The sequence below is a fragment of the Myotis lucifugus genome, unplaced genomic scaffold (genome assembly GCF_000147115.1).
Source record: "Myotis lucifugus unplaced genomic scaffold, Myoluc2.0 scaffold_304, whole genome shotgun sequence".
Lineage (NCBI taxonomy): Eukaryota > Metazoa > Chordata > Mammalia > Chiroptera > Vespertilionidae > Myotis > Myotis lucifugus.
The window spans coordinates 119,265-143,387 of record NW_005871352.1 but is presented as its reverse complement, the minus strand read 5'-3'; the positions used below and the strand labels follow the sequence as shown (position 1 = coordinate 143,387).

At 42.9% G+C, this 24,123-nt stretch overlaps 1 protein-coding gene across 9 annotated transcripts in view; it reads left to right on the top strand.

The window, feature by feature from the left end:
* Window positions 1-4,931: 4,931 nt before the first annotated feature.
* The window catches only part of FRMD6 (FERM domain containing 6), a 74,156-nt gene continuing 54,964 nt past the window's right edge, over window positions 4,932-24,123 (top strand). For 7 of the 9 annotated variants that reach the window (XM_023763848.1, XM_023763847.1, XM_006100225.3 and 4 more), the window contains exon 1: window positions 4,932-5,071. The gene's annotated coding sequence lies outside the window, so the exon portion shown is untranslated. Of the gene's footprint in view, window positions 5,072-5,283; window positions 5,305-5,856; window positions 5,877-24,123 lie in introns of those variants that run through there. The other 2 variants (XM_014465618.2, XM_023763845.1) reach the window with 2 other exon arrangements.

Genomic DNA, 24,123 nt, shown 5'->3' with positions numbered 1-24,123 from the left:
CAGCACAGGGATTAATGATTTGTATTCCTGGTTAGGGATTCACAATAATGAGACCGATTAAATCAGGGGTCCTCAAACTACGGCCCGCGGGCCACATGCAAATACAAATATTGTATTTGTTCCCATTTTGTTTTTTTACTTCAAAATAAGATATGTGCAGTGTGCATAGGAATTTGTTCATAGTTTTTTTTTTTTAAACTATAGTCCGGCCCTCCAATGGTCTGAGGGACAGTGAACTGGCCCCCTGTTTAAAAAGTTTGAGGACCCCTGGATTAAATGGCTGATAATAAATTCTCCTGACTTTTCTGGAGCCTTAACTCTCCTTTTGTGTTTTTATTTTATAGAACACAGTAATATACCAACTGCGATAATAAAAAGTACATTTTAAATGTTAGACCATGAAAAACTAAGACTTCATCACTGCACTTTGAAGCTTCCATAAGCAATTATTTTGTCTTTCAAAATACTATACATTAGCTAAATGGACATTTATGACCTTAGAATGGGACTTAAATGCATCTTGTTTTTCTTTTTCTTTTTTTAAAAATATATTTTTATTGATTTCAGAGAGGAAGGGAGAAGAAAAGAGAGCTAGAAACATCAAGGATGAGAGACAATCATTGATCAGCTGCCTCCTGCACAACCCCTACCAGGGATGGCCCATAGCCAATGCATATGCCCTGACTGGGATTGAACAGTGACCTCCTGGTTCATAGGTCGACACTCAACCACTGAACCACACTGGCTGGGCTTGTTTTGCTTTCTAAATGAATTTCAGGAATTACAAAAAAGAAAAATGAACCTAATTTCTTTATTATGTTCTTCAGCCAAAATAATAAACAGTATTTATTTTGGGAAAGTATTCTTTAAAAGCCAGCATGTCAAATTACTGACTTCTCTCTCTGACTAGAACTTATATTTTAGCATTGAAACATACTCTGAGTCCCAAATAACCTTCAATTATGTATAAGAGATGAAAAAGAACAAAAGTTTTTTCTTCTAATACATTGAAGTAACCTTAATTCTCAACATACTATTTGGTCTTTGGAAAATACTGGTAAAGGAATGTGAATTATAGCAGTTCACATCTCTTCATTTTCTATATAACTGTGTTCCTTATATCAAAATTCGAGTACATATCACCCACCAAGGATTAAGCCTCTTGAATTACAAAATGAGGCTATGGCCACTGTACTTTAAAAGTGTCTCTGTGCACTTGTTTATTCTGTGCCTTTTACCTGAGATACCACATGTCATAGCCCATGGTTCCCACATGTGTCTCCACTTAGAATAATCTGGGGTCTTGAAAACATTCCCAAGTCAGGTCTGCACCCTCTTGCAGTCCAGGACCCCTCGCTCCTTACCACCCGCCTGCTTGCTGCTCCTTAGCACTGCTGTGGAGGTGGGAGAGGCTCCAGCCACCGCCACCTCCGCTGTGCTTGCCAGCTGTGAGCCCGGCTTCTGGCGGAGCGGCGCTACCCCTGTGAGAGCACACTGACCACCAGGGGGCAGTTCCTGCGTTGAGTGTCTGTCCCCTGGTGGTCAGTGCGCATCATAGGACCGGTTGTTCTGGTTGTTCCACCTTAACAGTCCCTTAGGCTTTATTATATAGATATTTATATGCCATGGAAAAAGTAATAGTTTAAGATGTGTTTAGAATGATTTTTCACTGATGGGCAGTTTCATATTTAGGAAAATATCTCATACCAATGAAAATAAAACTATATCTCAAAGTCAAAAAAATCATAAAATATAATTTTGCTTACAAAATTACATTCTTTAAACACAGAAAAATGTTTCCTGTGATAAATATCTAAAACAACCCATTCTTGCCTGGCCAGTGTGGTTCAGTGGTGGAGCGTCAAACCATGCACCAAGAGGTCACTGGTTCCATTCCCCGGTCAGGTCACATGCCTGGGTTGTAGGTTCAATCCCCAGTAGGGGGCGAACAGGAGGCAGCCAATCGATGTGTCTCTCTCATCGATGTTTCTATCTCTCCCTTGTCTCTCTCCCTTCCTCTCTCTAAATAAGTCAATAAAAACATATTTTAAAAAATAAAAATAAAACAACCCATTCTTGCCCTGGCTGGTGTGTCTCAGTGGTTAGTGTATTGTCCCCAGGATCAGAAGGGTCTTGGGTTCAATTCCCAGTCAAGGGTGAGACTGTGAGAGGCAACCAATCCATGTGTCTCTCTCGTCTCTCTCTCTCTCTCTCTCTCTCTCTCTCTCTCTCTCTCTCTCTTTCTCTCTCTCTCTCTCTCTCCCTCCCTCTCCCACCCCTCTACTCTCTAAAAATCAATGGGAAAAGTATCTCGGGTGAGGATTAACAACAACAACAACAAAACAAACCCCAAAATAAAACAACCCATTCTTTCTCAGCTCCACTTCCATCTTAAATGGAATTATGTTTTCTTTCATATTTGCTTTTATTTTTCTCTCTCTGTGTCATTGAGTGACAGCTGCTATCCGCACACTCCCAGGGCAACAATGCAATAAAGGTTTTTTTCCAGCACCACTTACCAAATCCTGGCTCCACTGACTGGGGGAGGACCTGGGAAAGTGATAGTATGTGTTGTTTTCCAAAGCATTCCTTTCAGAATTTTATGATGTTTCAGGGGTTTATAAAACCAATGGCAAGAGTTTTAAAGTACTTAGTTTACTAAGTATTATGTAACAATCTATGTTCATTGTAGTATTCACGCTGTACTACAATGTGAATGCTCAGGTCCTCTGCTTCCTCGTCTCGGTAATATGATGATTATGATAAAAAATATTCACTTAGTAAATGTTGCTACAATCTAATTCTAGACAATAAACCCAATCTTAAACACATGTTTTAAAAAAAGGCTGTTTAAAAATATTTTGCTCCTCGGGTTGCCTAATTATATTATATTGCAGCAATGTTTCCCAAGCTAACAGTATGTTGTTTTTTATTCGCTAGATTTTTATTCGCAAAGCCTGAAAAGAAATCAGATTTAGGAACTGTTTTCCAAGGTAGTAACTTATTACACATTTTTCTTACTTATATTTATATATGAAGTGCTGGACTATCTCATTAGACATCAAATTAATTTAAGACCTTTCCAACTAGCTCATATAACAGATAAAAATGAGAGGAAAAAGTTCAATCCTCCACTTTTAAATGCCTACACTGTAATCAGCTACCGTTAACCAATGTTTAATTTAGGCTTTTAATTAACTACAACTAATTTAAAAAGCAGCAATTGGAACATAGTTCTTGTCTTTTCCATAATGAAATCATGACTCCAAATCATAGGTGCAATATCCTTAGAAACCACTCTAACAGAAATAAGCTCGGCACGTATTGCCAATTGTGAAAAAAGATCATAATTCCCAATGTACTCAGTTCTAAGGCCATGGCTCCTAAAATGAATGTGCTGTGAATGTGACTATTCCAAGCGAGCTTCTGTTGTAATGAACACAAAACTGAATTTCTTTGCCAAGAAAACAAGGTGCACAGACTGGCGTACTTTAAACCAGCGATGTTCAACCAGGGTGCTGCAAGAATTTTTTAAAACATGCAATGCCTGACTATTTAGTCAGGGGCGTTGACCTCTTTTTCCTCAAAGTGACAACAGCCAACACAACAATAGCCGTCTGGTGTGAATGAATCAAAGTTACACCTATTTTTTTGTTGTTGTTAGATTGGCAACAAATATATTTTTTGGTGTGCGACAGAATTTTAGTATTTCATGTATGTGTGCCGTGAGATGAGAAAGGTTGACAAATCACAGCTTTAAACCAATAAAGACTAGTTTTACGTATTTATGTTTTGACTAAAAGAGCAGGGCAGTTTTAAAGTTGGCTTCGATCAGCATAAATCTGATTTTAGGTAGTGTCCTTTCTCAGGTCCTCCTCTGTCTCCTCTCCCAGTTGTCATACCCTGAACATACACCCCTTCCCTCCGTTGGTGAGGGGCCCTGTGCGGCATTACTGCCCCCCTGACCAGGGTTACAGGCTCCACAGTCAGCCCAGGAGCTTCTGTGGTCGCGGGCCTGGGAGCCAGGTCGGAGGCTGGGTCTCTCTCCCTTGGTCTCCAGGTCCCGTGCTGCAGGTCCCAGTGGGCGCAGACTCACAGGAGAGGCTTAGCTCGCCACTTTCCCAGACCCAACAGATGGCAAAAAGATCCTCGATTTCAGTGCCATAAAAACATCTTCCCCTGGCCCTTTGCGTCATCCGTCGCTCTCTCCGGACACCCTCGGGAGCGGGCAAGTATAATTCTGAGGGGTCAGAGGCACCGAAAATACAGCAGACATAGGCTGTGTCCACCTGAAGAACGGGAGAGGCTGAGCTGGCCGGGGGCTTGGCTTCCGCCGCAGCGCCCCACGTAGAATAGAAAAGTCTCGGGGGTGCGGCGTCCCGAGTCATGAATGGGTGGGCAGGTGGGTGCGGGACAGGAGGGCAGACGGGAAGCTCGGAGTCACGAAGCCTCCTCCGCTGGAAACGCCTCCTCTGTGCGTGGCCTGCCCTCCATCGTTCCGAATTAGTAAGATGATGCTGAGGCCAAACAGCCACCCCCACCAGCCCGACTGAGCGGGGCAGGGAGCGTCCCGGAGAGCTGGGCCCGGGGGGCGGAGAGGGCCACTGGGCGGGGAGCAGGGGCGCGGACCATGTCCCCTCGCGCCTGTATCCTTCGCGCGCGAGGAAAGGCCTAGATCGCCCCGGTCCGCACACCTTCCGCGGCTCACCTCCCTCCCCGGGACCCCGGAGGGGCGGTTCCCGTCGCCTTTTCCCGCCCCGGGCTCGCCGCACCCCTCCGCGGGACGCTTGGTTGGGTCCGGGGCGGGGTCGGCAGGCGCTGCACGTGCGGTCGCGATCTCCTCGCTCCCCTCCCCGGGCTCCGCTGCCTCCCCCGCCCACCTCGGGGCGGTGAAGGAGGCGGGGCCTCTGGGGGGCAGGGCGGAGGCGTGGGCGGGGGGCGGGCCGGCACCCCGCGCTCCCCTGGCTGCCCGGGCCCAAGGGCTGGGAGATCGGGGTGAGCGCAGCGCTGGCAGGAAGGGACCGGTCGCTGTGGCGAGTCCAACGCCTGCTGCTCCAGACTTTTCTTCCAGGTACGAGCCGGAACCCGGCGCCCTGGGGCCTCCCCGCCCGCCCCCTACCCGGACTGTGCGCCCCGGCCGCCCGCTGTGCCCCCTGCCGGCCGGGCGGCGGCGGCGCGGCGGCGGGACGGGCTTGGGGAGGGTTTCCGAAAGTCGCGAGCTCCTGCGAAAGCCGTGTCCCCTTCCCCGCGTCTTTCTTCTTCTTCTCCAGGCTTCCCCGGCCCTGGGCGTCGGGCAGCGGGCTGGTAGGTCGCCTTCTGCGAGTCAGAGCGCGCCCATGCCAGAGCGGGGGTCGGGGCCCCGGGCAGCCGAGCCGGGCAGCGAGGGAGACGCGGAGCTCCGAGGCTGCCCGGGCGGCGAGAGCGGGAGGCCGGCCGGGCTGCTGGCTGCGCCCTGGGCTCCATGCGTCGCGCTCGGCTCCCCGGTGCACCCCGGTGCCCTGTTCTGGGGGCGCCTGTCCGTCGCGCCCCGTCTCTGTGACCCGGCGCCGGGGCCAGCCCCCGAGCCCCGCATTCCTGGGTGCGGTGCCTGCCGCCTGTTGTGCGCGCCTTGGGGCCGGGCTGCGGGAATGCGGGGCCGCGGGGCTGCGGGAAGGGACCCGCGCGCAGCATCTGTCCCATCGTCCCTGAAAGTGCCTGGTCGGGGGAGCCGGAGATTGAGTTGGAGCTCGGCGGCGCCAGAAGGGGGCCTCGGTGGGATGCGAGCGCGGGGCGCAGCCTGCAGATGTTGGGTTCCCGGAGGAGCTGGCGGCGCGCAGGCCCGGCCCCAGGCGGAGGGGACCCCCAGCCTCTCCTCCGGGATGGCCAGGGACTGTCAGGTATGGACAGCGGGGGCACCAGTGTGAGGTCCACAGGGACTGTAGCAGCACCTTGAGTCCCGGGACGGCTTAATCAGATGGTGAGGGCGATTTCTTAAAGGCACGAATAAATGGAAAGCTGTCAAAATAAGCATATTTTAAAGTTTGAGTGAAAGCTGGCAGGTTTTCAGGCCATGCAGTTGTTTGTCGAGGGAAATATTAGCTTCCCGACACCCTTTTCGTTTTTATTTTTTAGCACAAATCTGTTTTGCCAGTATTTCCCTCAGGGGCTGTGCATTGCCCACAGCAGGGGGTGTGGGGGGGGGGAAACTTCAGCAATGTTCTCGGGTTGCTTTTGACTTTAAGCCCTTGCTCTCCAGTTGTTTTTGTGTGTGTTTTTTTTATGTTTTGTTTTGTTTTTAAATGTTCAGAAAAAGTATCTCTTGGCGGGTTTTCCATGTATGATTCAGTCTCTTCTTCTCTGGGACCCGACGTTGTTTGTTTATGGGTTTTGTAAGCATCTCTTTAAATTTAGTTTTTGCAGGAAATACTCCCCTTTGCCACAGGGTGTAGTTTACGGACTAGAAAATACTGCTGGAGAAAGCTGCTAGTGGCTTCATTTTCCAAGAATGTAAGTCATTTCCTTTCTGTGATTTCAGGGAGTTGATATTTCACAGCATCAAAACTTTGTGGGGAAAATTTTCCGTAGTACATCTGTCATTAAAAACACTTTCTTTGACTTCGGGATTTTTCTCCTTTAGAGCAGCGCCTAAATTTAGGCTCAGCGATGATCAAGGATAAGAAGTTTTTCAGGATCGACAGCATTTTGAGACCACTGTAGAGAGTAATTTTAACAACCACGGAGACCTACAAACAGCCTGCAGGATGGAGAGTGGGGGAGGGGAGTGGAGAAGTGAGAGGCAGGGAAACAGATGCGTTTGCTGTTCTTCCTTGTCATATAAAACTTCTAGAACTGAATCATTTTCCTTGGATGTGGTTTTGAGAAACAAAAGTACTGTGTTATGTTAAAAATGGAAATACTCCACAGTATGAGACAACTGACATTTTAGTATACTTGTAAACATAGTGGACTTGTATTTCATATTAAAATGGGCCTTTGGGGTTATTGGATGAGGAGGGTCCTCCGGGGGATATCTACTATCAAGTTATCTGCAGGGTATCTTCTCCAGAAAGCAGACTGACTGTAATATGAACTAATTTCCCCCTCTGCCCCCGCCCCCCCCCCCTTTGAATTAGCTTGTAAGAATGCCTGAGATCTGACACTTATGGACCACAGTTAGCCAGTTAGCCGAAGCTCTTGCAGTGCTCAAAACATTTTAAGGAACAGGGAAATCTTTCTCTATTTGCACCCCCTCCTTTTAGGAGGTCAACAGGGGTAACCTACCAGCTTCAAATACATAATTTCAACTGGAAGATTTAAGATGCTCCTAGCTCCATAGGAAAATAATACAGGCCAGGATAAGACTGCTTTTGAAAGCAAAATGTCTGTTAGGTAATAATTTTTAGCTACAAGTTCTTTAAAAACTCATTCAACTAGGCTAGCCGAATCTGGGGGGAAGGGGAGGTGGTAGAGCTTTGCTAGTTTCTGTACTTTGTTTCCACTTTTAACTTCACTTATAAAGGTTTTGGCTTTCAGAACCAGTGACATAATAGGCTGTGTAGCCTTCTTTTGTGGCAGATGCTTGAAATGAAAGTTTCAAACGGAATTGTTTTTGACTGAGCTGTCAAGTTCAGAGTTTAGTGTAAATGAGTCCTGTCGCACAACTAACTTTTTTGATAAAGGAATTCTTTGTAGTTTTCAACTTGGATGTTGCACATTTTGATGTCTAAGGCTACGGGTTTACCAAAAAAAAAAAAAAACACAACAAAAACCTGCAAACAATTATTTTATTACATGAAAGCCAGTACCAAGAAAAGATTAATTCAGTCCAGATGTAAAAATGTATGTGAATTTTAGATTTGGATGATCTCAACAAGTTTCCCCTTCTGTTGACGAGGCTGCCTGGATCCCAGATGGCATGCACACATTATCCTTTCGGCGGTTTTCTGGGTTCAGAGCTGAATTTCACGGGCCTGTTCTAAAGTCATTTTCATATTGTTTTAGGCATTCCAAAGAACAGAAAGCTTTCTGCGTTTACGCAGAGATGGGTTTTTCCAATTACTCATTAATACAAACCTCATAAATGCTCTGGTTTGGGAGATGGAGCCTGTTTCGTAAGTGGGGAAACGAGGTATTCAGTATTGTGTGTCCTGATGGGCAATGCATAGGTTTGGCTTTCAGTTATGCCAATTTCAGCTCTCCTCTTTTAAAGAAAAAAAAAGTTTTAAGTGTGTTTACAACCTTCAGTAGAATCCTCCTGGAACAAAAATTGTGTTTTCTGATTCAGCAATTGGTCCTAGTGTGATGATCTTCTTATTCCCCTCTCCTCCATGCCAACGAGAAACAATGCACACAACTTATAAGAAAACTCCAGCATTTTTCAGCCTGTAGTCCCAGCATCAAAGTTATAAAGGGTGTGTGTTACACACTTAAAATTATATATATTTAGGGAAGTCTTTGTATGATGATATAATTACACATTTTGGGAGTTTGATTACATTGTGATTGTGTATAAAGCAATCAGGCGTAGGAGGGGGTGGGCAGGAAAGATTTAGGGAAGGAGTTTTGTGAGTGGTGAAATTTTAGTTAAACGGTATCTTTCCTAAAACACAAACAGGAAAAATGGTATTGTTGGCCTCTGTAGTTAAAGTTTGATATAGGGGTGGTGGAGAAGGCTTTTTGAATAGCACATTATCCTGAGGAAGAGGCTTTGGGGGCCTGTAAAAATAAGTAAAAACAAGTTAAAGGGATAATTTGAGAGGAAGGAGGAAGTAGAATGCTGGGCATTGAATTGCAAGGAAAATCTAAACTTAGAAGGATGAGTATTTAAAACAAGCCTGAAGTCGGGAGAACTTTCTATTTAAAAGTGGGAATTAAAGATTAAGATCTCTTTAGCTGAGAAAAAAGGATTAGAATTAAGGTTCTCTATAAGGTCTGTATTCAACATGAAATAGTGCTAAGTGATATTTATCATGGAAACTTTGCCTGCATTTGTGTTGAACCACTAGTTTGGTGTTCAGTAGTGTTTAGGGACTGGATGCTTATGATTGTGTCTCCCCATCCCACCTCACCCCACTCCACTTCCCACTTCAAAGACTGGAAACATTTTTTTTTTTTTTTTTGGCTAAGCTCTAATGATTCTTCAAACATTTAATTTGTGCCCTAGCATTTGGGAGAAATACAGCTACCTACCCCCATGCTCTGGGACCATAGGGGCTCTGCAGAAGTACTGATGGCAGAAGTTACCACGGAGTTTTGAGTGAAAACAAGCAAGCTGTGCTCCTAGTTACCTTATATGAATTAGGGATATGATTACTTCTAATGCAAGTTTGTGTACTATCACTTTTTATGTGTATCGAATGGAGTGATTGTGCAGTGTACCACATTGATCAAAGAGGGATTATTGAACACTGGGAAGGGGAAAGAAATTACTGATCTGACAGCTGATTGTATTACCCGAGGAAGAGAAAAAGGTAGTGCTGAAACAAATTCACAGAGGAACACATACAGGCCAAAGGAAGAAGGTGGGGTTTGCAGGAGTGTCCTTGTAGTTGTCTGTAACACAGCATCTTCTTGAATGCCTTTCCCCACCTGTGGAGTTGGAGCTGTATAGCAGGAAATTAATTAGGTGGAGATGTGAGCGTTATCTAGGTGATTTCGGTAATGTGATTAATTAGCATAATTCTGGCCAAAGCTTCTATTAAGAACCTCAATATTCTGAATTGATTATCCTGGGGTATCCTATATAATAAAAGACTAATATGCAAATCGACCAAACTGCAGAATGACCGGTCGCTATGATGTGCACTGACCACCAGGGGGCAGATGCTCAACACAGGAGCTGCCCCCTGGTGGTCAGTGCGCTCCCACATGGAGAGCGCTGCTCAGCCAGAAGCCGGGCTCACGGCTGGCGAGCACAGCGGCGGTGGCGGGAGCCTCTTCTGCCTCTGTGGCAGCACTAATAATGTCCCACTGCTGGCTCCTGGACTGCAAGAGGACGCAGGCCAGGCCAAGGGATTCCCCATTCCCACCCCCCCAGTGCACAAATTTCATGCATCGGGCCTCTAGTTTTTAGATATTTTCTAATAACTTTGCCTCTCTTTCTCTCTCTCTCTCTCTCTCTCTCTCTCTATATATATATATATATATATATATTATAGAACTTAGAATAGTAGTGTTTTACTTGTATATGAAGGCAGGGAAAAGCAATATTTTAGACTAACTTTTTGCCACAGTTTCATGTGAAGGAGGAAATCATTATAAAAATCAAGCAAACTCTGGATTAATATATTAGGATATTAATGAAGTTTCTACTTAGCTTCTCAGGTGGTTCTCTGTCTATTTAACATTAAATGAAAAGGAATTATTTTTCTCCCTGTAGGTAGCTGTCTAGTTTTAGTAGATTGCTTTTTTTTTGGGGGGGGGGCAGGGTTCCCATGGCATAATTTCTTTGAATGAACTTGTTATCGAATAGTTAGTTACATAAACCAGAAAAACGCACAGATCAGAAGTGTAAGCAAAACGTGATCATACCCAGGCACCCAGCTTCCAAATAACGAAACAGAACATTTCCAGCCCCAGAAGCCTCTCCCTTAGTCAGAATCCCCGATGCAAGGGTAACCACTGTTCTGCCCTTTATTGCCAGGGTTGGTTTTAACCTGTTCTTGGACTGCATTTAAATGAAATCCAATATGAGCTCTGTTTTGTGTCTTCTTTGGCTTAACATAGTGTCATGTCCAAATTGATGCAGGTAGCAGTAGTTCTTTTTTCTTTTATTTCTGTGAATGAAGATACCCAGTTTATCCATCCTATTGATGGACATCTGAGTAGTTTGGGGCTGATGTAGTTGGGTGTGAACTTTTGATGGCTCAAGAAAAAACAAGCTCTTTGGAGTTGAAGGAAGAGTATAGTCTTAAGATTAAAAGAGAAAAAAAATACTTCAGAAATGTGAGAGGGGGGAAAAATGCAATATCACGAAAACACTAAAGGCTCAACTCAGTCCACAGAATCCTAGTGTTTCAGGGCCTCAGTTTGCAATATACCACTGGATATTGCCAGATTTCAATTGAGAACTGGGAAGAGGGAGGGGACCCTAAGGAGTTAGCTAGCCCCATCACCTTTAGAGGGATTGAGGTCCCTTGAGATTGAGTGACTCATACAGAGTGACAGTCTGTCTAGTCTTGACTAGTGCCATCTGAGCGCTGAAACCCTGTCCACTAGCCTGGAGGACAGGGAACCCTTTTCTGACTCACACAGAGGTGTCCTGTGGACAGATAGACTTAGACCTGCCCAGAGAAAATAGAGGTGTAGCCCAGCGAGGCAGAATTTTACCTCCTCCAGCCTGCTCTACCTCTATCCCCATATACAACCCTTGGGACTTATTTCCGCCCCCCCGCCCCTTTCTCCTTTCTCCCTCTCTTCTAGGGCTCTCCAGTGAGACCTTAATTTATGAGTGCCACGTAGGTCCCTCCCGACTCACTGTTTCATTGATGCATAAATGATCTAGGATGTGGACCCTAGAGGCCTGCTTTCTAAATACTTTTAAAATAGTTCATTTTTAAGAAAATGTTGCAAAAATGACTTCTTTTTTTGCCTCTTCCTGCCATTATGCCTCCTCCCCCTCCTCCAGCCCCTCTCCCCAAGTTATTTTAATTCTCAAATATCCCTGGAAACATCCGGTCTCAACCTAAAACAACAGTGACATTCTGGTGCTGAAGGCTGTGGCTGTCCCCAGGAAGCACTTATTGTAAAACACAGGATTATGACTTCACTGAGAAATCGAATAGATAAAACAAAGTGCTTGGGAAGGATAACTATTGCTATAGATCATTTCTTTCATGTTTCCCTAAAGAGGAAAAGGACGTTTACATGGTTCAAGAAAAGGCTCAGAATTTCAACCGAGGCTCATTAGAACGGTGAAAAACAGGCAAAATAGCAGACGTTTTATAAATGGGTAGTGCATAGATTCTGCTCAAGTGAAATACTGCTTATAACAGCAAAAACGTAGCATGTTCAGTCTCAGAAAATAAAAAAATGTGTTCACTATAGGGCCACCGTTCTGACAAGTTGCTCACTGAAGTTACTACAGAAAAGAGGCACGGGCTATGAAGACAACATGGGAGAGAGGCAGTGAAATATGATAGTCAAAATGAGATCTTTCAGATCAGTCCTCTGGGGCCCAGGTCCAGGCCCCACTGTCCTGCAGTGTGCAACCTTGGGGAAGTTACTTAACCTCTCTGAACCTTTTTTTCCTCACCTGTTAAATGGAGACAATAAAAGTAACTACCCCACAGTGTTGTTTTGATTATGAAGTGAAATAGTAGTGCATGTAAAGCAACTAGCATGGCCTCACACAGAGTAAAAAGTAATGTTAGCTCTTATTACCTAAGACAGACAGAAATGATGTATAGAAGGATTTCAAGTTTTCTTGGGCTTCTTCTAGGGCCCAGTGGTCGGCAAACTGTGGCTCGCGAGCCACATGCGGCTCTTTGGCCCCTTGAGTGTGGCCATGAAGTTTCAATCGCACTGTACGTGGGCGCCCACACATGGTATTTTGTGGAAGAGCCACACTCAAGGGGCCGCAGTTTGCTGACCACTGCTCTAGGCTTTTATCAATAAGCGGCTGTTGACAAGATTTTATTATAAAGGGTGGGGCAAAAGTAGGGTTACAGTTGTGAGTATGCGAAACACAAGAGTTCATTCTTGTATTATTATTTATTAATTATTGTAATATTTTCCATTCAAACGACTGTAAACCTGCTTTTGCCTCCCCTCCCGCCCCCATCCCCCCCTCCCCCGTACTCTGTTCATTGATGGCAGTCAGTAGGCAACAAAATCTAGTATTTCTCTGTTACAGTCTGTATTGCTGCATCAAGAACAGCTGGCCCATTTCACTGATCGCTAATTGATCGAATTATTTTTCCTAATTCTCGTCTAATTTCTAGCTATTTCAGTTGCCCAGCTTCTGCCTACTGGATAATTATTTCTTTCCAGATGCCAAAAAGTAAATCTACAGATTTAGAAATTCTCTTTATGATGACTAATGTTATGCAAAGTAGTTTTAAAATTAAAGAGTACCAGCGGCCCATGTCTTTTGCTCCTGTACCCTGTAGGTTTCATGAGCCCTTTAAAAGAAAGCCACTATTACTGGTACAGTATAAGGCAATTGTTTATGCCTCCCAGCTCCGTCTCCCACCATTGGCAGTTTGTATAATATGGGTCAGTCCCCTTTATAATTTTCTGTTACGGGGCCCAGAACTTAAGATTTTAAACCATTCGTTCAAAGAAAATTAATAGTCTGAAAGTTTCAAAGGAAGTGTTTAAGAAAAACAAACTTAAGCACATTAGAAAGACACATTTACATCTAAACAGCATAATTACAAGCTCAGCCAACACAGACATGGGTTCCTTCAGAATGATCAGATGTGTCATTCTGATCTGTGCATTAAAAGGGGGGACTTATCCCAGGTAATCCTGTTCCCTGTTATGTGTTGTGTAATATCTTGAACTTTTAATAAACTTAATGCTTTAAAAATGTTCACTTAAGTCCATCAAAAAACAGGTTTTACATCTGTGACGTATCCACGTCTACATTGAATACTTTGTGCAAGTCCTACCAATGTGTTTCTTGTCTCGGTGGGAGAACAAAATACGTGTGTGGGAAGGTATTAGAGTTTCAGATATGTACTAAGTGGAGCCGTGGTTTTAGGGAGCAGAAGCAGTGAGGGCCCAGGTAGGATGTTCCTAGCTGCCCTGGGCCCCTGGCTTTGTGTTGGGCCATGAGCTCAGGCTGAGACCTTTCTTGTCTTCAAGTACAAATGAGTTTTTTTAAGAACAACAAAAATATTCATAATCTGGTAAAGGTCTCAAATATTAAAAGAAAACTATGAAATTGGAATTACTAAATGTTTAATTAAATTCATTTATTCCATATAATGTATGCCTCCTATGTGCCAGGCAGTGATCTAGGCCCCAGAGATACATCAATGAACAAAGTAAAGTTCTGCCTTCAGGGACCTTAAATCCTAAAACTAAGCAAATTTTGAAACAGTAAACATAACAAAACAAATTTCATAGGAGTATAGGAGGTAGGAAGCGGGAGCATGGTAATTTGAAGCACAGCAGATTCTCGAATAATGATGTTTTGCTTAATGTCATTTCATTATAATGTTGATGAGATGCCATAGGGACTTAACTTGTTTATATCAGTTACCTTATAGTAAATTGAGTTCATTATATGTCTCTGCTTATATGTCTATTGACAACATTAAATGAGGACTTACTGCAGTGGGGTCAGGTTGGCCTCACTGAGGTGACTTGAGGGAGGAAGGTAGCCATACAAAGACACCTGGGGAAGCTGTGTTCCAGCAGCGGGACTGTCAAAGGCCTCAGGTGGACGTGAGCCTGGTGTGTTCCAGGACCAGTTAGAAAGGCCACAAAGTAGTGGTAGATGAGGTCACAGGTTTGGAGAGCAAATCATGTAGGGCCTGCGTGGTGAGCCATGAGTGAAATGGGGCATCACTGGGGAGTTGTGTGCAGCGGAGTAAGGTGATTTGACTTTCATTTGAATAGAATCGCTGGCTACAGTGTTGAGACAGGAAAATGGAGCAGGGTGGTCAAGGGTGGGCCCTGGGATACCGGTTAGCAGCTGTTGCAGTGATCCATTGAGAGATGCCAATAGCAGTGGAGGAAGGGAAGAGAAATGACCAAGACTTATTTTGTAGGTTGTACCTGGCCAACTGTTTGAGGAGTATGAGAACGAGAGATCAGAGTAAGGATAACACCGGGGCTTTTTGTGTAATTATGGAGTTGCCATGAACTGAGATAGGGATCTCATGGAAGAGCTGGTTTGGGAAACAACTACGAGCTGTTTTAAACATGTTATGTTCATCTTCCAAGTGGAGAAGCTGAGGAGGTTGTTGGATATAGGAATCAAGAGTTTAAAGAATAGGTCTGGGTTGCAGCTAGAAATTTGGAAGTCACCCACAGCACTCAGATGAGATAACTTGGGGAATGTGTGTAGATAGGGAAAGCAGTCCATGGATCAAGCTTTGGATCCTATCAGCATTTACAGTTTCTGGAGAAGAAAAGAAGACTCGTAAGAGAATATCTTAAGCCTAAGGACTTAAGCACACATTTCTAACATAGTGGACATAATTGTCTCCATGTCCTAACTAACAGTGTCATTTTTAGAAGATATTGTTAATTCTGTTGACCCACACCGTGGGGAGAAGGAACTATGACTAATTTTTCTGTGATGAGGTAGTTGGGCTGAGCCAGAGGTGCTTCAGCCTTGAGGGGTTGAGCTGATAAGGAGGAAGTAAAGAAACTGAGAAGGAGCAGCCAGAGGATAGGAGGGAAATTAGAAGAATATTCCTGAGGTTAAAGTAAGTGTCTCAGGGAGGAGAGAGTGAATCAGTGGTGCCATGGGCTGCTTAGAGGTCAAGTAAGATGAGGACTGAGAGGTGCTCGTTGGGTTTAGCAATGGAAGTCATTGGTGACATTGACCTGAGCCATGACAGGTCACCTGAGCTGTATCAGTGGAGGACTGGAGACAAAAACCTCATTGGAGTGGACTAAAGAGAGAATGAAAAGCTTATGAGCCCGACAGGTGTGGGCTCAGTGGTTGAGCATCTACCCACGAACCAGGAGGTCTAGGTTTGATTCCCGGTCAGGGCACATGCCCAAGTTGTGGATTTGATCCCCAGTAGGGGGCGTACAGAAGGCAGCCAATCAATGATTCTCCCTCATCATTGATGTTTTTATCTCTCTCTCCCTCTCCCTTCCTTCTCTGAAATCTAAAAAAAAATTAAAAAAAAGAGCTTATGAAACATAATTCTGATTTGCAATTCAACTTCTCATTAATATTCATTGGATGTGAGTACATTTAACGTGTCTGATAGAATGTAGGGTGGGACTTTGGAATGCTGGGGACCATGAGGGTCTTCAACAGGCTCTGACAGGAATGAGGAGCCTCTCAGCTTCCCCTGAGTTATTATTGGTAAAACTCTAGTGTGGATTGTAGTCTGTTTCTTCGAAATAGAAAAAAGTCCTAAAGCAGGGTCTCTTCTTTTTTTTTTCTTTTTTTTAAATTGTATCCCTTTGGATAAGAACTATATATTGGAATCATGTCCCTTTGTTAAGACTTTCCTGTTTGTTTTGTTTTCTAGTTCAAGCCACTGATCCTTTATTTGAAAAGGATACAGCAGAGCCCCAGTGCTTCATGTGCTTTGGGTTGGCTTCTGCTTCCCCAGTGGTGCTGGGTTTGAGCTGATTTCCCCCCGCACACATGGCAGTGCCCACAAGTCTGGAAGCCTTCGGGGTTGGATGGCTCAGGGCTGGGGTTCTCCAGAGCCAGAGCAAATGAAGTCATAGACACATTGCTTGCTTCATCTTTCTTTTTAACTTTGCGGATGACTTTCATTGTGAATATTATTTCAAAGCATGTGATTAAGCAATTTTCATAGCTCTGTATTTTATGTCATAATTATGCACCAAGAATTTTCCCTCCCGGGAATTACCTTTGAATTATAATGCTAACTTTCTATAATACTATCATCGGAACGAATCAGCAAGCCTCTGATACTAATTACCTTTTCTTTCCCTAAGCTGATTAAAATGCTAACGCGTAGGCCTTTAATGCTTAAATATTGTTTTTGGGTGGTTAAAAGCTTACCGTGATTGTAGAATTAAAACTTTGTTACATGTGTTTGAGTGTTGTTTGGTAATAAAGTATAGTAATAGTTTTTAGAAAGTTGATAATTATGGAAAAATGCTGGAGAGAGCAAGGGCTTTCATTGGCAGTGGATTGTGGCACGTTTTTTGAGAAGTGGAGCGCCAGTGTGTTGTGGCTTATACACATCATGCCAGCATTCTCTTAGGTACTGCTCTGTCAACACTGTTTTATTGGTATCATTCTGAATGCTTTTTCAGCTGAAACTTATAAGTCACTCCACAGCTAGTTCAATGAACGTAATTGGCTTGTAACAGAAATACACAAGGCCAATGTGAAATAATTTGGCAGTGCTCAGCATTTTACACGGTCAACATTGGAGTGTGCAGAGGTGTAAAACTAAGCAAGTTTTGAAATGCATGTGAAGTCTTTTAAGTCTGTGAGTGCAGGATGAAGTCCAGATCTCTTAGTGTGGAGTTCAACATTCCAGACCAGAGTTGCAAGGCTGTGGCCCACCAGGAAGATTGGCTGCAGACATGTTTTGGTTTTTAACATAGCATTACAAACATTTATTTGCCAACATTAAAAATTGAGAAATTTTACATTAAAAATTATTTTGTTAATTCTCACCCGAGGATATTGTTCCATTGATTTTTAGGGAGAGTAGAAGAGAGAGGGAAAGACAGAGAGAAACATCGATGTGAGTGAGAGAAACACATCTATTGGTTGCCTCCTGCACAAGCCTGGACCAGGGCCCCGGGCTGGGAAAGCCTGCAACCAAGGTACATGCCCTTGACTGGAATTGAACCCGAGACCCTTTGGTCAGGAGGCCGATGCTCTATCCACTGAGCCAAACCAGCAAGGGCTACATTGAAAGTTTTTAATTTTACACTTTCTTTTGAAAAACTGGAAGGTGTGACAGTGATGTTTTAGAGCAACGTACCAACTTCCCCTTTTATTTATTTATTTTTAAAATATATTTTTATTGATTTCAGAGAGGAAGGAATATATATCTCAATGATGAGAGAGAATCATTGATTGGCTGCCTTCTGCATGCCCCACACTGGGGATCGAGTCTGTAACCAGGGCATATGCCCTGATTGGGAATCGAACTGAAATCTCCTGGTTCATAGGTCAAAGCTCAAATACTGAGCCAAGCTGGCAGGCCCAGCTTCCCCTTTTATATGGGGGGGAGGGGGCGGGGGGGAGAGAGAGAGTTAGAGTTAGAGTTCTGTAGTCGCCCGCAGTCCCCAGCAGAGATCCTCTTGACCCCAACATTGAGACCAAGTGGCTGTTGGCACTTTGCATCCTGCAGGCTTCACTCCTTTGTTACCTGCTCCTGTAGGCAGATGAGTTTGCTATCCCCATGTTGTACTTGACTTATTTTCCAATGTCATCACAAGGCTCCCTAAGTCTAGCCCAGTTATTCTCCCCATTGTCCCAACTGGCACATACACACTTAGTCTGGGTCACGCTTCCTGTCTGTCCACTGACCTGAGCTGCATGTTGCCTGTGTCACTTCATTGGAACGTAGCACATGCTCCTGTACACACATCTTTTTATATATCTTTTCTAGCTCCCCAACTGTATTATAAGTTTCATGAGGGCAATGATTGTATCTTATAATTTACTAGTGCCTAGCAGGTTTATTTTAGATTTACCAGATTGTCTATGGTTTAGATTTAGCTTCTAGTGGACGGTAATCTGTTTTTATAATGATGCTATGGAAGAGTCTATAATAATAAAAGCATAATATGCTAATTAGACCGGACAGCTGAATGACCTTCTGGACGTCCTTCCAGATGAAGCCACGGCGGCAGGGGCCGAGGCAGAGGCGGTTAAGGGTGATCAGGCAGGCAGGTAAGCTGTTAGGGGTGATCAGGCAGGCAGGCGAGCAGTTAGGGGTGATCAGGCAGGCAGGCAGAGGGGTTAGGGGCAATGAGGCAGTCAGGCAGGCGAGCGGTTAGGAGCCAGTGGTCCCGAATTGTGGGAGGGATCCCGGATTGCAAGAGGGTGCAGGCCAGGCTGAGGGTACCCCCCGTCCTGTGCATGAATTTTGTGCACTGGGCCTCCAGTTGAAAAATAAAAATCTTGTGTAAAATCTAGCACTTCCTCAATAGGGCTTTCTTAATTTACTGCATCCATTCCTTTGTAGCTTCGCAGTAACATTTATGTAATCTAAGTATTAATTTACTAAACACCTCATTTATTGCAAATTCTCTGATTCAGTTAGTGGATGAAATTTCCAAGTAAATGAGTCATTACTGTATATACCACTTTATTATTTTAGATATGCTTCTTTCTAATGGCTCATACTGTCTTAAATGTCTTATTTTTCCCCCATTCATTTGACAGATAGTTTTCTACAGAACACCTGGAGAAAGTATGAACTTGACAGGCATGGTAGTAACTGCTTTCCTGAAGCTTTTTACCTCTTAGCTGGAAAGGCAGATATCAATAACAGGGTATATCATTGTTCATTTTGAACAATTATTACTGAAAAGTAGGGGGTGTTCTGAACCCTTATGAAAGAGCACTCTGGTCTGAGGGTGGGGGCTGTAGGAGTATAACATGACTAAATTCCAAACTCCTTGACTTTCTCATAATTCCATAGCAGTTTGGAAAATATTCAGAATGTAAAAATTTAACCTTAGATACAAATAGATTAACAGATCATTTCTATAACAAAAATAAGTGTTTTAAAACTTTTCCAAATAATTTACCATTGACTATACTCATTGCGTTAGTGATTAAGAAAGAATTATAATTTATAGCTCTAGAGTTTACTGCCTTTTGCTTGGTACCTGAGTTGCACTCTGTTTAAATATGTAAACAAAAGGGAAATTGGGCTAGAAATTTCAGATATAGCTAACTTGCAAATCAACTTTTATTTTATGAAACTATAATTTTCAAAAGGGTGTTTGCAATAAGGACTTTTCTTATGGCTCTCAAAAATAGGTTATAAAAAATAAACTTATTTCTTGAAGAGTAACTAGTGGATAGTACCTTTATTTTATACTTCTAAGCCCATGACTGAAAAAGATTAATAGTTTATCAGTCTGATCTTGGAGTGATGTAAATAATGGTGTCATAAGAAAACCTTAGCAGTAAAGTTGGTGATATATGTGAGCGAACCAAAAAATAGAGTGGAATTTTGTGTGGTTGCACGTATTTTATCACAACAATCAGAAATGCTCTAAGTATTCCCCTCCCCCCCCAAATATATAGAATTCTATACTTAACTAAACCCATCTAAATATAGTGTGAAAGTTAATTTTTTGCATAGTTTAGTGTCAAACTGAAACAAAGATCAGCTGCAGTCATGCCATTTTTGAAATTTCTGTTAAACTCATGTTACTTGTAATTATAGAAGGAGATTCACAAAAATTAACATAAGTAAGGAAGTTTTTAAATAAACTCAAGATTTCCAAATATGATTTTAAGGAAATTTAAGGAAATGAGATCAGGGAATAGTTTTTAAGAAATGTCAAGTGTCATGTAGAATTTAAAATAAATTCCAAATAAAATATTTTTAATCTGCAAAAAAGGATGTTGAACTGATGATTTGTAATATACTAGAGTATTTTACTTTTACCAGTGCCTAGAGAAATGGAAAGAGATATTTTCATGAATTTTATTTACTTATTTTTAATGAATTTTGATGTAGAATAAAACCTAGCAGGATAAGCTAGTAGAAGTTATCTAATTTATAACATAAAATTTTCTTTAATAATTGCCCCCCAACCATCTACCTCTCCTGAATTCTTCCATAGTTCCTAGAAAACGGTTGGCTCTTGACTGTTAAGCCCAACAGTATTACAGCTTTATTTTATTCTGATCTAGCTAAGGTGACAGACTCATCATCTAGATTTAGAACTAGAGCAAGTCAGTGAGGCATTTGACCCGTAAAAGAAGTGGCAGAAGTGTGCTTATGAAAACTCCGATGCCTATCTCCCAAGTCTGACATATAAATAAAATATAACTCTTCCCATAACAGTAATATATATTCAGATTTAATGTTAGCATGGAAAAAACATACTTTGTTGCTTAAATACTCAAAAGGCTATGAAAGATACAAGTTTTGTTCCTTAAACTCTCAAAAGACCCTAAGTAAAAATTGGATTTTTGCCCTGGCAAGGTGGCTCAGTTGATTGGAGCATTGTTCCATACACCATAAGGTTGCAGTTCCATTCCCGGTCAGGGCACATACCTAGTTGCAGTTTAATCCCCAGTTGGAATGGATGGGAGGCAAACGCTAGATGTTTCTCACATAGATTTTCTCTCTCTCTAAAATCAATTTTAAAAAAACATATCCTCTGGTTAAGATTAAAAAATAATTTTTAAAAGATTGGATTTTAATTATTAACATAGAACGCAACAATATAAATTATCTGTGATTTTTTTTTTTTTGGTTAAAATACCTGAGGGTATTTTTCCATTGATTATTAGAGAGAGTGGAAGGGAGGGGAAAAGACAGAGAAAGAGAAACATTGATGTGGGAGACACATCCATTGGTTGCCTCCCTCACTCACCCCCACAGGGGCTGGAGATGGAGCCTGCAACCGAGGTAGGTGTCCTTGACTGGACTCGAACCTGGGACTCTTCAGTCTGTGGACCAATGCTCTATCTACTGAGCCAAACAGGGTAGGATTATTTCCTTCAACTAGATTTTCCAACATCCTCATAATTTATATGTATAAGACATTTCATAGTTTTAAAAGGAATTTTTACATATGTACAAGACATTTTATAGTTTTTAAAGGAATCTGAAACTACAAAAAAAATTTATTTGATCCTCAAAGTAATAGTCTGTATTTTACAGATGAGGTTAAATGACATGTATGATTTGACACCTTTATTTGACAGTTTGTGACAAAACCAGAACATGATACTCTTCTAACTGTGAGGCCTGTGCTTGTTTTCTTGCCACCAGTCACAGTTAACCCGTCGATAAAATATTTCTAGAGAATTTGCCAAGTATGGTGCAACACTGATTATTTTTTTTTTAGTGCCTTTTAAAGTCTATTTTAGTTTTTGACAGATACTGAATCAACTTGTGTTCCTTCATTAATTTACAGTGATTTTACCAGAGAATTTTTGTGTTAGTCTGAACTACACAGGGTCATCTTTTCAAACATATTGTACTTCCCATGATAATGCATTTAACATGGCACAAAATTCCAGATTATTAGATTTTATCTGAAATAAGCAAGATATGCATAAAATTTCACACTATCAATCCTCTGTTCAGAGCAGCGGTTACCTTGAAAAAGTCTCTTAATTGTAGGCTTGGTTAGTGAAATTAAAATAAAGGTGTTTTGCCCTAGCTCAGCGGTTCTCAACCTGTGGGTCTCGACCCCTTTGGGGGTCGAACGACCCTTTCACATGGGTCACCTAAATACATCTTGCATATCAGATATTTACATTACGATTCATAACAGTAGCAAAATTACAGTTATGAAGTAGCAACGAAAATAATTTTATGATTGGGGGTCACCACAACATGAGGAACTGTATTAAAGGGTCGCAGCATTAGGAAGGTTGAGAACCACTGCTTTGTGCTCAATGGTTAGAGCATCGGCCCGAGGACTGACAGGACTTGGGTTCAAGTCCAGTCAAGGGCTCAGGTTTGATTCCGGTCCAGGGCACGTTCCTTGGTTGCAGGCTCTATCCCTGGCCCTGGAAGAAGCGCATGCAGCAGGCAACCAATCGATGTGTCTCTCACATCAGTGTTTTTCTCTCTGTAAAAATCAATGGGGGGAAAAATGCCCTTGGGTGAGGCTTAACAACAAAAAAAGGTGTTTTTAAATGATTTCACATTTAGAACTTTGTAATTTTTAAATTGGAATTAGTGCCAGTGTTTTATGGAAGTGTATCTACCATGGCCCTTTCTGTAGGAAGTTTTCCTTACATGTGGATTTTGCAAATGAAACCAACGTTAGCATGAGAACATCTGCAATTCATTCTTTCATTCAACAGTCATTAATGCGCCAAGCATTTTGCTGGAAATTCAATGCTGAAACAAGGCATGGACCTGTCCTAGAGCCTGGTTGATGAGGGGGGACAGACAGACAAATGAACAATTGTACCATGTGACAAGTGAAGTACCACTTATTTAAAACTCTGCTATTCAGTTTGTGGGTTTTTTAAAAATATATTTTTATTGATTTCAGAAAGGAAGGGAGAGGAGAGAGAGAAACATCAATAATGAGACTCATTGATTGGCTGCCTCCTGTATGCCCTCTACTGGGGATTGAGCCCACAACCTGGACATATGCCCTGACCGGGAATCGAACCAGAGACCTCTTGGTTCCTGGGTCGACGGTCAACCACTGAGCCACACTGGCCAGGCTTTACTTAGTATTCTTTAAAGTTATAATCTTTTTCCACATCACCATGAATTCCTACATTTTAATTCTGAGGTCTGGTTTAGACTTTATGAAGCCATGGTTTTAGTCAGTTAGGTGATGTTTATCACTTGTGCTTATGTCCTTGTCATGCAGCAAAGAGCTTGAGGTAATGTGTTACTTAATATATAATGAATATTTGGCCTCATTAAAGTTTTTTTAATATCAGATTTTTTATGATATAAATTACATACTATAAAAATAAAGTTCAGCCCTAACCGGTTTGGCTCAGTGAATAGAGCATAGGCCTGCGGACTCAAGGGTCCCAGGTTCGATTCCGGTCAAGGGCATGTACCTTGGTTGCGGGCACATCCCCAGTAGGGGGTGTGCAGAAGGCAGCTGATCGATGTTTCTCTCTCATCGATGTTTCTAACTCTCTATCCCTTTCCCTTCCTCTCTGTAAAAAAATCAATAAAATATATTTTTTAAAAATAAAATAAAGTTCATAAGTTTTAAGTAGATAGTTTGGTGACTTTTGACAAATGTATAGAATCATGTAAGCAGTGTCACAGTCAAGATATAGAACATTGTTACCTTACCAAAAAATTTTCTACAGCCACTTTTTGGTCAAACCTCTTCTCCACCCTTACTTCCTCTTTTCTTTCCTTTCCCCCTTACCCCCCCTCCCCATTCTTGACACTACTGCCTGTTATAGAATCCTATATAATAAAAGCCTAATAGCAAATTGTCCCCTTGGGCAGTCCTTCGACTGGGAATTCTACCAGGTGACTAGGAGTTCCACTGCTCACTATAATATGAGCTGACCACCAGGTGGCGCGGAACATGGTGGGGCGTCAGCTACGCAGCGCGGGGAGTGAGTGGTAGTGGAGGCACTGCCTTCCCCATGGGCCCGACAAAAATGGGACCATGACAAGATGGTGGAGCAGATGAGCGGGTGGCGCCAGGCCAAGGAGGGTGCAAGCGGGCCCGATTGCCCTGCCAGTCACCCTGCAGATGTCAACCAGTAGCAGCAGCGGCGGGGCTGAGGGAGCCAGCAGGCCCTGATTGCCGATGGGGCTGGGCCCAGGCTGGGATGGGGAACTGGGGATGGGTGGCGGTGACTAACCC